Here is a 15,076-nt window from a genome sequence, read left to right on the forward strand (position 1 = left end):
TTGCGTTACAAGTTACATCAGTTACAAGAGCATAGCAAAGTACAGTAAAAAAAATCATGTTGCGACAGTTCATGGGAGGGAGGGGGAGGAGAAAGGAGCCAAAAGCAGGGAGACGAGGGGGAACTCTGTCCAATGTCCGGCTGGGTAGGTAACAGTCGAGGGGGATACCAGGGCCAGTCTCCTCTTTAGCTGTCTAGCAGCTCCACCGGGGATCAGCCATATTGCTCAGATTTTAGCGGTCAGGAATAAAAACCGATTAGACCCTAAGGTATCAGAGCACTTTACATGAATTCCACAGAGTTCCAAAATTACATCAGTTACAGGTACATCAGTTGCAGGAAACATATAAAGATCTTTGAGCGTAGAAGGGTAAGGGTAGGGTAACAGGGTAGGAGGGAGATGCGATGGAGAGACAAAGGGACACATCTGCCCAAGGACTGGCTGGGTAGATGACGGCTGAGGGGGAAGTCAACAGCCCATCACCTCAATAGCTATCCGGTAGCTGCACCGGGCATCAGCCAAATAGCTAGGTCTCCACAGAACAACATTTAGAGGTCATAAAGGACATGATGAATGGAGCATAGAGGGGTAGGGTGAAGGGGAAGGAGGGAGGTACGACAGCGAGACGAAGGAATGTCTGTCCAAGGACCGACTGGGTAGGTGACGGCCTAGGTGGAAGTCCACCACCCATCTCATCTTTAGCTGTCCAGTAGCTCCACCGAGCATCAGCCAGTAAGCTGGGTCTCCACAGAGCAATATTTAAAATCAAAGAAGACAGGATGAATGGAGCATAGGGGGGTAAGGGGTAGGGTGAGGTGAAGGAAGGTCTGTCCAAGGACCAGCTGGGTAGGTGACGGCCGAGGGGATGACCACAACCCATCTCCTCTTTAGCTATCCAGTAGCTCCACTGGGCATCAGCCACAAAGCTAGGTCTCCACTGTCGGAGGTGGTAACGACAAGGTCTAAGTCCTGACTGTTTATCATGATGGGGAATAGGTTTAAGGTCAGGTTGAAGTTCAGTTTATGTACCAGAGTAGAGGCACAACGTGGTAGGAACTAAGGTGGGAGCCGTCTTGAGGTCAGGCAAGGGAATTCTGTCAATGGTGTTACATTCGGCCGGTCCCAATGATATCTTTCGCTTGAAGGGGGGTGTTTGCTGAGCAATGGGGCAGCTAGAGGCCAGAGCTAGTGACCGCTTGCCTCCCGAGGAGTAGGAGAATATAGCTGTAATATAGCAACAAGCGGGAGAAACAGACGCCATTTTGGGATCAGGTGGGGCGCCTCCTATATCCCTCTTGCTCTTCTCATGAAGATAAATGAGCCTCAGCAAAAATGCGGGCAAGTCTTGAGGTGCTGTTTGTTAAAAGGTAGGTGGATGGTAGGGTATCAGAAGGATATTTAAATGCTGCTAATGGTCCTGGCCGCGGGAGCTTCTTGTCCAGCTTCGGTTCGGCGGCCATCTTTGTACTTTCTGCTTTAGTGCTGAGGGTCCATGGTGTTAAATGGACCAACTCTGAGTCGGGCTTGCAAGCCTGAGGGCGACGATACAGGGACGTAGCAGTACCTGCTGTTTTGGGACACCAGTGGATGTTGAATCTTTGGCGATCCTCCGCTCCTCTAATGCTATGGTTACTGCCCCAGTTGTTAGAAACTGGGCTGCAGGGAGTCCGTATTCCTTTGTCAGCATAGCTAGTGGAATCAGCTCATTGTCCTGCTAGAGGTTTGACAACATTGACCAAACAAGCTTCTGTCCAGGATCTTTAAATCCCTGTTGCATCTGAAAACCCATTAGTGGGATAGAAGGAGTATTAATCAGTCAATTGTCTGTCTTTTTCACCTATTTTTCCAAGCATTGCAGTTCTAACCAAAGAAGGCAAGCATCCTCCCTCTCCCTATCACCTAGTAACAGGGAACCAAGCACACACACACAAGTGGTGGATCCTCATGTGCCACGTTCCCACATTGAGCCCACCCTCAGGCCATCTAGCTGACCATTTCAACTGGACTGCCAAATAGTAGAACTCAAAGTTCAGGGAACCTAGGCCTACCTCAAGTATTCTTATCTTAAAAACATCAAGTTCCTTTCTGTGTCTACATTTTCGCCCTAGTTTCTCAGCAGTCCCTGTTGCTGTGAGAACCATTTTGGCATTACTCATATCGGTAAGCTAATACAGTAATATAAGACCCAGAGCAGTATCACCATTATGGACAGAGCTATGTGCCCATGACTGATAGTTTAAGCGTTCTCCAGAATTCAGTGTTATCTTTCAGGAATCTAACTGCTTTCTCTAAATGTCAAACCATTAAGTCCTCTACATGACCATAGGCTCCTATCCTCATATATCTAAACATGTGCTGTTCCCAAGTGATGTTCCAGCGATCCAGTCTTGTCTGCATATTCGAGTGCATGGAGAAGGCACTCTTTTGTGACAAGTTCACCTTCAACTTTGATGAGTAAAATTACCCCCAAATTATAAAAATTCTATAAGGGGAACCATAATTAAGTCATAAATCCCCAAGAAAAGCACCACTCAGTAGCCATTGTTCAAGATTGATCTGGACATAGGTGTAATTACAATCCGACTGCAATGGAGTGCAGGACAAAAACACCAACCATGATCAGCCTGATAAAAAATGTTACCTTCTGATTTAGGGGACAATTTCAATTTCGGTGGGAGGCCCGTCTCTCCACAAGGGAGACAAAGTAAATTACTCTGTCTCCTTGATCGAGAAGTCGCCCACCAAATTTAGAAATGACCTCCAAGTAATTTTTATTGTCAAGAACCACTGTCATGGCAGTCCCTGTCAATGCTTTTCACAGTTTGATGCCTGGCTTCTTCAACATGATGGAACTTGAACCAAACTGCTCCTTCGCCAAGAACCCCCCCACCGACCCCACCAACCCAGACTCCGCAGCCCACAACCTCAGACAGTGGATCGAAGACTGCGCCAACACCCTCGCCCCGCTCAAGAAACCCTCCAACAGCCACGCCAACAAGAGAGCCACCTGGTTCACCAACGAGCTCTAAGCCTCCAAACGCGCATGCCGGAAACTGGAGAAGACATGGCTCCACAAACGCACACCGGACAACCACGCAGCCCACAGGGACGCCACCTGCAAACACCACCACCTCATCAAATTAGCCAAAAGATCCTCCTTCAGAGACCTCTTGGATAACAATGCACACGACAGCAAAGAGCTCTTCAGCATCAAAAAAGAAACTCCCCAAACCCAGCGCCAACGACATCCTGCACTCACAAGAACTGTGCGGCTCACTTGCCATCTTCTTCCACCTCAAGATCGCTGACATCCATGACAGCTTCAACACCACAACTGCCCGACTACGCCAGACTCCACCCCCCTATGAACACCACCAACGCCAACCGCCTGACCTCCTGGCCCCATCAGCCATCTACCGGGACAAGATGGCCGATGGGAGAGGAGCTCTCTCGGAGGGCTCCGCTAGCTGAGGGATTCTCCTACTTATGTCCCTGCTATTAGCTCCATCGTCACATCCATTCGTAATTTAGCTGAACCTGGAAAGTAACTGGATCATTTTCTTACCTCCGTGCTGTCTGGAACCCCCATTGGTGACTGCAGACTCGGACAGCTGACTTCGGAGATCCAGGAACAAAGGAGGAGCACTTTCAGTTGGAGGACGATTCGCTTCCGTTACCAGCCCTTGCGTCGCTGCCAGATCCTTGGCAGAACCGCGCCTGAGCACGGGACGCCTCTCCCTTTAGGCAAGGGCTGGCGGGGACTGCCCGCGGAGCAACGGAGCAAGTGTGGGGCACTCTCTCGGGCGGAGGACGATCCGCCATTGTTGTTACCCCCTGTGTCTCTGCCTGATCCTTGGCAGGACCGCGCCTGAACACGGGACGCCTCTCCCTTTTGCCGAGGGCTGGCGGTGACTGCCTGCGGAGCAACGGAGCAAGTGTGGGGCACTCTTTCGGGTGGAGGACGATCAGCCATTGTTGTTACCCCCTGTGTCGCTGCCTGATCCTTGGCAGAACCGCGCCTGAGCATGGGATGTCTCCCCCGTACCAAGAACTGTCAGGGACCACCCCCGGAGCATCTGGGTGTCCCGATTCCCCTCCTTGAGCGAGCGAGGGAGCTCCTGCCTGTCTGCACCGCTGCCTGCATTCTGGAGACCCGAGGGTCATGGAGTGTGAGATATTGCAGCTCGGACTCCGGATCGGCTACCAGGAAGGAGCGGGACCAGCAATCATCTTCAACAAGGTAAAGATCTGACCCCCAACTCCCCCCCTGCTCTGAGTGAGCTCCTCAGGACTTCCACACCCACCACCTGCTTTTCCCCCCTCCCTCTATCACCCCCGGGGGATCGGGGCAGGGGCTTGCACTGCAGTACTACAGCAAGGCCTTTTATCGTGTCTGGAGGGGATCAAGAGAGATCAGTGGACCTCTCCTGTGCTTGCTTTACAGCTAAAGTCACCTCTCTTATCACTTGGGCTTCAACAATCTTGGGAACAACATAGATGTTAGCCATTTCCTCACCGGATTCTCTATGCACCTCAAAATGGCCGCATCTGACCTCTTAAAACCGAAATAGGACTTCCTCCCATGAATCATTGCTCTACTGATAATAGAAAGAAGACTTGATCACCTCCTCCAGTGAGCACCCAATATGGCCGCAACCAAGTATCTCTGAAAAAAGGGCTACCACTCCAAATCTTTCCTAAATAGAAAGGGGACTACTAAAAACAAAAACAAAAAAAAACCGCACCGTCGTCCCTGATTCAGGGACATCCACACAATGGAGCCTTCGGGCAAATGCACCTACTCTATCACATACCCTCCGCACCTCTCAAAAAAAGCAGCAAAAGACTTCAAACACAACTTCTTAAAATCTCATCCGGAAACCCCTATATCTGACCCTTACTTCTCAATGAACAATGGGCTCATTAAGAACGACATCTTATTCTACACTAAAAGAAGAGCTCAATGGAGAAAAGCCTTTTTCGCTCTCTTTAAGGTCTCTAACATGAAGAAAACAGCTCATGGCTTCGCCTTATCTATCCTCCCCTCCCTATTCTTCAACGCAGCTGCCACCGTGAATATCTACCATAATGGTATCATCCTAATCCAATCCAACAACCACAATCTCAACTTGATTGATCACATTTTCCCACTCATTAAAGATAGAGTCACGCTAACACGCCCCTCCTCTCCTTCCTTGCACGTTGAAACCCGCAACTCCCATCCCGATCCCTTAGTCAATCTGAACTCCCAGACCTCGTTGGCAATCCTCCCAACTACCCTCTTCACCTCTCAACCCTCTCACGCAGTCACACTACCAATCCACCCACTTTCCCTCCCTACCCCGCACATTCACCACCTTCATCCCCCATCTCCTCTTTTCTTAGCTTCCCCCTCCTACCCATGAGCCCCGCGAATCCCAAACTAGACCTTACCTCCCCTCCTCAACCTACACTTTCACCCCCTCCTTTTCTCCTTACCTCTACCTTCCCTCCCCAACATACACCTTCTCTATCTCCTTCTCTCCTTACCTCCCCCTTCTCTACCAACTCCTCCCATCAGCTTCACTCCCCCTCTAACTTCCCTCTGGATTCCAGCATGGTCACCACCCGAACCAATCACCCTGCTCCTCATATATCACCCTCCCGCCTCCCCTCCACTCTCAGCTCCTCCCGCGGGCCCCTCGGCCTTACCCTTACCCCCACTGCCCTAGACACTCCCGTCTCTACAGATACATCAACTCAGTCGACTCCCCCAGTCCACCCTTCCAACATTGAAACTATCACGCCTGTCTTTAAACTTGACCAGACCCCCAATCTGGACATTCAAGCATCCATAGAAGTCATTACTCAGTCTACTCCTTCCGTCCACCCTGCTAATAATGAAACTATCACGTCCGATTCCAAACTTGACTTGATACTTTCATCCCTTCAACAAGTCAAATCAGACATCCAATCCCTTCACAACCTTATCTTACAACAAACCAAGTCCTCCTGCATTAAACAGGAACTCAATCCGTTCCCTTCCCCCAAGATCTATAGAGGCATCCTTCGTCTTCCTACAAGCCCTCTTCCGAATGCCACTTCCCGTCCTATCAGGGAGTCTAACCCTTTATCTGAATAAGATCTAGGGGCCCTCCTCTGCTCTTACGAGCAGCCTCACCCTCCTCAGAATGCGGGACTGTTAGTCAGTCCAGATAGCCCACCTACAGACCACAGAATACCTACCATTCTGCTCAACACTCCTAGAGCCTCCAGACTCAATCCCAGAGGCATTGTATAAAATAACCTCACTAGAATCCCCATCACTGCCGAACCCACCACAATCATCTCCCATCCAGCTGTATCTTCCTAAACTGCAGGTCCGCCTCTAGACATGCAGCCGATATAGCTGACCTACTCATCTCAAATAAACCAGACATTATGATCCTTACAGAAACCTGGCTGAAGGAAACTTCTACTCCCATTATGGACATCTTGCTACCCCCCAACTATAACATAACCAGACTAGACAGAGCTGACAGGCTCGGTGGTGGGATAGCCTGCATACACCAGATTGGCCTAACTGCAACCAATTCCAATGCCCCTGCTATTTCATCATGCAAATACCTTTGCCTAAACATTGCCAACAACAACAAACAAATCTGCTCCCTTCACGCCTTCTACCATCCTCTGGGATATAACCTCACTTTCATAGAACACTTCATGGACATTCTAGCTTCAAATGACAACCAAAAATATAACCACATTTTCTTAGGGGATTTCAACCTTCACTGGGACGACCACAACAACCGAGGTGTAAACAGCCTCAAAGCCTTCCTCACAGACCTCAATCTTACCCAACTATGCAACAGCCCAACACACGACAAGGGTGCAACTCTCGACCTAATAATATCCAAAGCGGACTCCTCGCAGCTAGACTCGATACTCCCTTGCGACTGGTCTGACCATCATATCATTACTTTCCAAATCTCGGAAACCATTACTCGACTCCCCACTCAACCCATGAGAACCAAAATCTGGAAGAGAAACCTTAAAAACGTAAGATCTGACCTCACAGCCCTAGATAACTCAAACCCTCTTAGTCTTCCGGAAGACCTAGCTGATGTTCAGGAGCTGACTAATCACTACTTTCACTCCATGAACAACTTCCTAGATAAAATTGCCCTACTACAACAGAAGAGAACCTACTCTAAAAATTCCCAACCATGGTATGATGGGAGGCTAAATGATGCCAGACGCTCTCTTGGAATAATCGAACGATGCTGGAGAGCTACACCCTCAACCGACCTCCTCAAACTTCTCAGAACCACCAGGAACTCTTACTTTAGAAAAATCAGAACATCTAAAACTGATTTCTTTAGATCTCAACTAGACCTAGCCAAGAACCGCCCCAAAAAACTTTTCGATCTTTTCAAAGCCCAAACCAAGAGCCTACCTAAGGCCCTTAACATCAGCCCTCTCGCTACTCCCTCATGTGACAAATTTGCCTCCTTCTTCGCCTCTAAGACAGAATCCATTAAATCAGACCTCCTCAAGGACCTTATATCCATCTCGGACCTGGAAGGGAGCCCATCACTGTCCCTTGCTGATGCCCCAGCCAATGGTCTCCCACTTTTTAAACTAAAAAACAATGCATCATGGTCCCACTTCAACACTTACAATGAGGATACCATACTAAAAACGCTTAACATGCTGAAACCATCTAATCACTTCACTGACCCACTCCCGGCTAACTACTTAAAAGACTTCACTCCTCTCTTACTTCCCCTCTGGACCAAGATCATTAATACTTCCCTTCTGCAAGGATGCATTCCGAACACATTGAAAACGGGGCAGGTCTTGCCTATCCTAAAGAAACCCACAGCGGATCCCACCGACCCTAATAACTATCGCCGATCTCCAACATCCCTATGTTAGCTAAACTCCTGGAAAAATGCGTTAACATACAACTGAACTGTCACATTGATTGTTTCAACCTGCTGAACCAATTTCAATCTGGTTTTAGAGCAGGTCACAGCACAGAATCAGCCATGACACATATAGTAGATGACGCTCTAAAAATCCTCGACCAAAATGAAGCCTGTCTGTTAATCCTACTCGACCTGTCATCAGCTTTTGACACCGTCAAACACGACAACCTGCTGAATCTCTTGAAACATAGAATGGGTTTATCGGAAGTGTATTTAACTGGTTCGCCTCCTTTCTCCAAAACAGATCCCAAAGATTCAAGGTCAACCAATCCTTGTCCTTCCCATCGTCTGTCACTCTGGGAGTTCCTCAAGGCTCCTACCTCTCTCCCACCCTTTTCAACCTTTTCATGGAACCCCTCACTGATCTCCTCGGCCTCTACAAAATTCAATTCCACATGTACGCTGATGATACCCAAATCTAAATCAAAATTCTCTCTCTGGAAGACATCAAATCACTCAACTCCACACTACAAAAAACACAAATCTGGCTGGCCGAAAACCACTTGAAACTTAACTCCCTCAAAACGGAATTCCTTGTAATCGCCCCCCAAACAAAGTTCAAACTATCACAGACTGGATGAAGCACCTAACAGCTCTCAATGGACAACCACTCATAGTCGACTCAGCAAAATCTCTGGGGGTAACGCTGGACAATAACCTCAATATGCAGAAACACATCAGCGCCTCAACAAAGGGAGCCAACTTCCACCAAAGGACCCTGCGAAAACTGAAACCCTATCTGCCCGCCTACGATTTCAAACAAGCTGTTCAAGCCTTAGTTATACCTCGCTTGGAATACGGAGCAGTAACCCTATGCAGACTCCCGAGGTCATCGACAGCCCCACTAAGAGCCACGATCAACTCTGCTGCGAGACTCATCACAGGCTCTAAGAGAAATGCCCACATATTCCCAGACTTGAGAACCCTCAACTGGCTACCGTTTGAAGCCAGAATTCATTTAAAAATCGCTTGCTTGACACACAAAGCTCTCTACCACAACGCCCCACTATACCTAGCTCAGAAATTGGTGCTCTCCGCGGTTCTCCTACAACCGCAACGATTTGCCAAGAAAAAAACTTATAACTGGTCCTTCTCCGGTATGGCTCCAAGGATATGGAATGCACTGCCCAGGGAAACTAGAATGAACCCTTCCTCGGTTTCCTTCAAAAGAGAAGTCAAAGCTATCCTGTCATGGCTCAATCCACGTGAACTCTATCTATTCACTGTACTTTATTATTTGCTTTTCTTCACTTATATGCGTCCTTTGTTTATCTTTGCCGATTTTACACTAGCATCGCACTGCCTTTTTTTGTTCTAGACTTCCTTATTGCGTGATTCACTATAGCATATTATATTCTGTATATACTTCTACTTGTCATGTAAAGCGCTCTGATACTCGCAAGAGTCTGGTTCGCGCTATATATAAAACTTCAAAAAAATCAAAATAAATAAGGTCATGAACTGCATCCACTCAGGATCTCCGTCCGACCCATGCCCACACCACGTATTCAACAAAGCAGGCATTGCCATCGCACCCCAACTACGGAAGGTCATCAACATCTCCTTCGAAACAGCGACATTCCCGGAAAGCTGGAAGCACGTGAAAATCAACGCCCTCCTCAAGAAGCCCAAAGTGGACCTCAAGGACCTCAAGAACTTCCGGCCCAATCTCCCTGCTCCTGTTCCCGGCAAAGGTCATTGAGAAAATCGTCAACATGCAACTGGCCCGCCACCTGGAAGACAACATCTTGGACCAGTCCCAGTTCGGATTCAGACTAAACCACAGCACCGAAACAGCCCTCTTCGCCGCCACAGACGACATCAGGCGCCAACTAGATAACAGCGAAACATCAGCCCTCATCCTCTTGGACCTGTCAGCCGGCTTCAACACGGTCTGCCATCGCACTCTATGGTCTGCCATCGCACTGTAAAGACAAGCCTCCTAGAAGCCGGAATCCAAGAGAAGGCTCTTGACTGGACGACGTCCTTCCTCTCCGGAAGAACCCAGAGCGTCCACCTCCCACCCTTCCGTTCCGAAGCCACCGACATCATCTGCGGCATCCCCCAGGGATCATCCCTCAGCCCAACGCTGATCAAAGTCTACATGGCCCCCCTCGCACAAGTGGCCCGCCAACATGACCTCAACATCATCTCCGATGCCGACGACACCCAGCTCATCCTTTCCCTCACCAAGGACCCACACACCGCCAAATCCAACCTCCACGAGGGAATGAAGGCTGTCGCCGACTGGATGAGGAGCAGCCGCCTGAAGCTGAACTCGGACAAGATGAAGGTCCTCATCCTTGGACCCACCCCCTAAGCCTGGCACGACTCCTGGTGGCCGACCACACTGGGAACAGCACCAACACCCACCGACCATGCACGCAAGATAGGATTCATCCTCGACTCCTCCCTTTCCATGTCGAAGCAGGTCAACGCCGTCTCTTCCTCCTGCTACAACACCCTCCGCATGCTCCGCAGGATCTACAAGTGGATTCCCACAGATACAAGAAGAACGGTGACACAGGCCCTCGTCAGCAGCATACTGGACTATGGCAACGCACTCTACGCAGGAATCCCAGCCAAACACCTACGACGATTACAACGAATCCAAAACGCCTCCGCCTGACTGATCGTCAATGCCCACCACAGCCACATCACCCCCCCACCTGAGAGACCTACACTGGCTCCCTATCGACAAGAGGATCACCTTCAAGCTCCTCGCCCACGCACACAAAGCACTCCACAACGCCGGTCCAGCCTACCTCCGCCAGCTCCGCTCCGCCAGCCTCGACCTCGCAGCTGTCCCCCGCATCCAACAAACGACCTCCGGCGGCAGATCCTTCTCCTACCTCGCCGCCAAGACCTTGAACACCCACTCTACCCACATACGGCAGACCCAAGACCTTCTAGCCTTCAGAAGGCTCCTCAAGACCTGGCTCTTCGAGCAGTAGCAGCATCCCCCCCTTCCCCCAGCGCCTTGGGACCCTCATGAGTAAGTAGCGTGCTTTACAAGTATGCTGATTGATTGATTGATTGATTTTTATTTTTAAAAAAAAATCCCAAACTGGAGTTTACTTTTTGAAAATAAAAAAGATAACGGTCCACTTCCAGGGCGAGGCGTTTTTTTCCCACTTTCCCTTAATGCCAGGGTTTGCCTGGCAGTGACGTACAGTAAAACGACTACATTTCTGCCCATCTAATTGCATTGCATAAACATATATTCAATTCTCAAATGGTCCTTATTCATTCGGCCCATCAGAAAAGTTTGACGATGGCGGTGACAGAGTAGTCACCGCCATAGTCACACCTATGGTACGCCTGCATGTAATTCGGTAGGCCGGACCACTGTCTTCGTGGGAAGGAAACTCTGTTACTGTTGCGACAGAATTTCCTCTCCACCAACAATTAAATCCACCCATTGGACACTAAATTGGAAGTTGAAATCCTCCAGCGGGGCGAGGTTACAGGCTGTATCTGCTGAAGTACTCTCAAAGCCAGATAGCTGGTGGACAAGGCCCCACTAAAGTCACTGGTTTTTGGCTGTAAAACCTCAGAGAAAGAAGAATTCAAATGTTGTGAATGCTGAAGTCCTTCCATCAGGCAAATACATTTCATACCTTCACCCTGTGAAAATATCTGTCATTTGACTGTTTTTTTATGGTGCCTAAAATAATTCAGTGGGCAAGCCTAAAGCTATGTCTGATGAAGTTGCTTTAAAATCAGACATTTTTGCCGCAAGGTCCTGCTGATGCTCCAGAGGTCTTGGAAGTTCAAAGTTTTTCTATGTCCCAACTTTTCGGAATTTCTGGAGCAGCTGCTTTTGGTCACTTCCAACGCTCATAAGAATTCAGGGACAGAAAACAGGGGCCAGAACTCACGTCAGAGGGTTCAATCCAGTTCCTGCTGCTACTGGTAAGCTGGGCACTTCTAGTGAAAGGCCTCTTGCAGTGTTTTGTGTCCCTGTGGCCAAACAAGAGGTAAGCCAACTGACCATTGGAGTGCACTTTTAGTCCTGAGTACATGTGGGAGCAAGCCCTGCTCTTCAGGTCTTCACACATGTCGCAAACTGCAGGTCTAGTAATTGTCTGCGCTTCCTCAGGTCCAGAGAGTGTAGTGAGTAGTGGGTGATTTGGCAACTTTGTATATGTCACTAGTGAGTGGGTGGGAGTGACTCCTGGACACTCTCTAACCAAAGAGGAGAAAGCTCCCAGGTATAACCCGTAATACTATTGTAGCACATCCTGCTTGCCTTATTGCAAATTATCCCACAGTGAAATGTTCTGAGGGAAATTCAACATGGCAGAATTCTTGTGCTCCTGAATAGAACTTGTCTGCCAGGCATGGGTGTGTTTAGGAAAATGAACATTCCTCTCCCCCCTCAGCTACACCAAGCTGGGTCTGTGACCAGCTGGGCTGATGTTAAACTGGCTACCGAGTGCCTCGGGGACTAAATGCTTCTCATTCTAGGTTTCCCTTTACACTTAAAAATAAATTGGCCAACATCGTCCTGGTCCCTTTCAGTTTAATGAAGTTCCTGAACCCAGCTGCCCTTCCTGACTGATATGTGTCACATACCTCACACCTAAGTCTGTCTGTATGCAGGACCATCTGGCCGTAGGTTAATACTAATTAGCACACTGGAGGTTCAGATAGGTAAAAAAGAACTTTTTAAATATCAGGTTTACTAACTTCTTACTAAACATTTGACCTCACCAGTGAAGTGGTTTCATTTTTAGTATAAGCAGCTTTTAAAAAAAAAAGAAATATAAACATGAGTAATAAGCATATCAGATATAAATGTAAAGTCATAAATATAAAAACTAAATTACAAAAAAGATAAAGCTGTTTACAATATTAGATAAAATAATAGGAGAGGGAGAATGGGAGGTGAAGGGAAAGGAAAGGAAGGAGGGGAAATGAATTGGATTTGTAACAAATATTTAAATTAGTGGTTTTATCGCCTCTCTATCTTTTTCCAAACCAAGGTTATCTTTGGATTTTATTCTAAACTTTGGTTTTTCTCACAGGGCAACTACAGGCCTTTTCAGTTAAACAGCTTTTGGGGGCTAGTCACGGTAGTCACTGAAGGGCCATGCCACCATTAAATTCTTGCATGTACCCGTTTTAAATACTAGGCACTCTATCTTGTGGGCTACAAGGCCTATTTAGGAGTGGCTTATTTAATATTTTAAAGTAGGGTTCTTTCGTGATGAAAAAGGTTATGTCTACAGATTTGCCTGCAGGTTCAAAAGCTGCTCCTACAGGCTAAATAGGGAGGCCTGAAGCTATATTTGTATATTACTCTGAAGGATGGTACAATAAGGGATGCAGGCCACAGGTGACAATTAACTTTATATGCCTTTGGTGCATCGTATGCTATGTCCTTACACTAAAGTTAAATATTTAATTTGGAGATTGCACAATGTTACCATGTTGTAGACGTCCTAGTATACGCACAGTGGCCTGGATAGAAAAGCCTTGTTGTGTAGAGTTAAGCAATCGGAAATATCAGTCAGCAAAACAAATAGTGGTGACCCCCAAAATGGGGCCCTGTCTAACAATGAGTTACCAAGCTAATTAGCATTATACATTTTGGTGCTGAAAATAGCCAGAATCATTGTGTGACAAATGTTACATATTCAGTAATTGCTTCTGAAACACAAATTCCATATTATTCCCAAAAACATGTAAGCCTTCTCATTTCGCCTTCCCAGGTTTTACATGGTTAAAGTAATCCTGGGGGTGGGTAAATAATTGGGAATACTCAGGTTACTGGTAAAAAGAACCAGATTTTTGAAAATCTAGTACAATGATGAAAGTATATTTTTGATAACTTTGTAGGAAAATACATTCAAGAAAATGTACTTTGTGGTGCCTGAGAGTAAATTGGTTTAGCACTTGTTTGCTACACAGCCCTAATCCAGAAACAAAATATGTATCCACATCTGATGCTTCTGGATGATAATGTCTTTCGCTTAAGCAGCAGTAAGGCTGAAGTGGTATTAAGAAGGTCCATTTGGCAGTGATTAGTCATTTGAAAGGGTCACAGAAATTGTTGGTATCACAAATGACAGCTTTTTCATGCTTCTATTGAAGTAGGCATCTCAAATGGGGCTCTGAGGAAATGCTATCATTGATTCCCAGAGTCACCCTAGTCTTTCTGTCTGAATCTCCTGACATTTGCGGACAGTTGTAATTACATGTTTATGTAATGTTAGAGGCAGTGTACACTTTGCTGATTCTTAATATGGCTATGGGTTGTGTATAAAATGCTAAAAATGAATTACAGTAATTTAGGACCTAGAAGGCAGTTATGTTCATTATGAACATGGCCAGTAAACTTTAAAACACTGCCTATTCAATTGTCACATATTTTTTGTTGCTCAGGTAGAAACAGCCAGAGAAGTGTCTTTCCTCTCATTGTGGTAGCTTCTGGAATTACACCATAAGTATATGGTCTGGCAAATATATGGGGTTCTGCTTCAGACGAACAAAGATATACATTAATGGACGGCTTCCTTATCCTTCCTGAAATCTGAACAATAGCATTGTTTACTTTTAAATGCAACATTAAGAAAACTTGGTCTTGTGTAGATCCTTCCTTGCTCTGTAGGCCATGTTGTAAGAAAAGGCATAAAAGGCACTGATTGTTGGGGTATGGTATGGAAAATGGACAGAGGAATGCTGAGAAATGGATCCCTTGTTTGTGGGGTTGTGAATGGTTAGATATAGACATTTTTAATATGGTTGTCTGAAATTTGCATAATTACTGTTAGCTCCCCATCACTAAGTTCTATAACGTTTCTTTGATTAATGGCCTGGAAATCATGGCCTTCGCTTCAGGGTGTTCCCAGAACATTCTCATTCCCAAACTGGTCAATGTGGATTTAATGTACTTCAGCCATGGTATCCTCGCTCTGTTGGTACAGCGGAGAAGTTCTCCTAGGCTGACTATGTAATGGGCCAGCTCGTCTGTTGTCCACAGATGATGCCAGTATAGAATTGTGTGAGCATGTTCCTGTTTTGCGATAGGCTGATGGCGCAGATCTAAATACATTGGGATGAGTGGGGTACTCTGGGGGAGAGTTAGTAGGGATCCGAGT

This window comes from Lissotriton helveticus, chromosome 6, assembly GCF_964261635.1.
Source record: "Lissotriton helveticus chromosome 6, aLisHel1.1, whole genome shotgun sequence".
Lineage (NCBI taxonomy): Eukaryota > Metazoa > Chordata > Amphibia > Caudata > Salamandridae > Lissotriton > Lissotriton helveticus.